We start from the raw sequence: 2,500 nt of genomic DNA on the forward strand, positions 1-2,500 counted from the left end.
TACACCCACCATCTATCAGATTATACATTAACATTACACCCCACCATCTATCAGATTATACATTAACATTACACCCACCATCTATCAGATTATACATTAACATTACACCCCACCATCTATCAGATTATACATTAACATTACACCTACCATCTATCAGATTATACATTAACATTACACCATCTATCAGATTATACATTAACATTACACCCCACCATCTATCAGATTATACATTAACATTACACCCACCATCTATCAGATTATACATTAACATTACACCCCACCATCTATCAGATTATACATTAACATTACACCCACCATCTATCAGATTATACATTAACATTACACCCCACCATCTATCAGATTATACATTAACATTACACCCACCATCTATCAGATTATACATTAACATTACACCCACCATCTATCAGATTATACATTAACATTACACCTACCATCTATCAGATTATACATTAACATTACACCCCACCATCTATCAGATTATACATTAACATTACACCCCACCATCTATCAGATTATACATTAACATTACACCCACCATCTATCAGATTATACAATAACATTACACCCCACCATCTATCAGATTATACATTAACATTACACCCACCATCTATCAGATTATACATTAACATTACACCCACCATCTATCAGATTATACATTAATAAAACAACACATAGTGGAGAGAAGACGTAGACAGGACTATGATACAACAACACATAGTGGAGAGAAGATGTAGACAGGACTATGATACAACACATAGTGGAGAGAAGACGTAGACAGGACTATGATACAACACATTGGAGAGAAGACATAGACAGGACTATGATAACAACACATAGTGGAGAGAAGACATAGACAGGACTATGATACAACACATAGTGGAGAGAAGACGAGACAGGACTATGATACAACAACACATAGTGGAGAGAAGACATAGACAGGACTATGATACAACAACACATAGTGGAGAGAAGACATAGACAGGACTATAATGAACAACACATAGTGGAGAGAAGACGTAGACAGGACTATGATACAACAACACATAGTGGAGAGAAGATGTAGACAGGACTATGATACAACAACACATAGTGGAGAGAAGATGTAGACAGGACTATGATACAACACATAGTGGAGAGAAGACGTAGACAGGACTATGATACAACACATAGTGGAGAGAAGATGTAGACAGGACTATGATACAACAACACATAGTGGAGAGAAGACATAGACAGGACTATGATACAACAACACATAGTGGAGAGAAGACATAGACAGGACTATAATACAACAACACATAGTGGAGAGAAGACGTAGACAGGACTATGATACAACAACACATAGTGGAGAGAAGATGTAGACAGGACTATGATACAACAACACATAGTGGAGAGAAGATGTAGACAGGACTATGATACAACACATAGTGGAGAGAAGACGTAGACAGGACTATGATACAACACATAGTGGAGAGAAGACATAGACAGGACTATGATACAACACATAGTGGAGAGAAGACATAGACAGGACTATGATACAACACATAGTGGAGAGAAGACATAGACAGGACTATGATACAACACATAGTGGAGAGAAGACATAGACAGGACTATGATACAACACATAGTGGAGAGAAGATGTAGACAGGACTATGATACAACAACACATAGTGGAGAGAAGACGTAGACAGGACTATGATACAACAACACATAGTGGAGAGAAGACGTAGACAGGACTATGATACAACAACACATAGTGGAGAGAAGACGTAGACAGGACTATGATACAACACATAGTGGAGAGAAGACGTAGACTATGATGACAAACACATAGTGGAGAGAAGACATAGACAGGACTATGATACAACACATAGTGGAGAGAAGACATAGACAGGACTATGATACAACAACACATAGTGGAGAGAAGACGTAGACAGGACTATGATACAACAACACATAGTGGAGAGAAGACGTAGACAGGACTATGATACAACACATAGTGGAGAGAAGACGTAGACAGGACTATGATACAACAACACATAGTGGAGAGAAGACGTAGACAGGACTATGATACAACACATAGTGGAGAGAAGACGTAGACAGGACTATGATACAACACATAGTGATACAGGACTATGATACAACACATAGTGGAGAGAAGATGTAGACAGGACTATGATACAACAACACATAGTGGAGAGAAGACGTAGACAGGACTATGATACAACACATAGTGGAGAGAAGACGTAGACAGGACTATGATACAACAACACATAGTGGAGAGAAGACGTAGACAGGACTATGATACAACAACACATAGTGGAGAGAAGACGTATGATACAACACATAGGACTATGATACAACAACACATAGTGGAGAGAAGACGTGAGACAGGACTATGATACAACAACACATAGTGGAGAGAAGACAGGACTAGACAGTGACTATGATACAACAACACATAGTGGAGAGAAGACGTAGA

General features: G+C 38.4%; 1 protein-coding gene across 1 annotated transcript in view; it reads right to left on the bottom strand.

Annotated features, from left to right (window-relative positions):
- zbbx (zinc finger, B-box domain containing) overlaps positions 1 to 2,500 on the bottom strand; it is a gene marked incomplete at its 3' end in the record, with an annotated part of 79,249 nt that overhangs the window by 62,471 nt on the left and 14,278 nt on the right. The window lies entirely within an intron of this gene.

The sequence above is a fragment of the Oncorhynchus nerka genome, linkage group LG14 (genome assembly GCF_034236695.1).
Source record: "Oncorhynchus nerka isolate Pitt River linkage group LG14, Oner_Uvic_2.0, whole genome shotgun sequence".
In the NCBI taxonomy this organism is placed as follows: Eukaryota; Metazoa; Chordata; class Actinopteri; order Salmoniformes; family Salmonidae; genus Oncorhynchus; species Oncorhynchus nerka.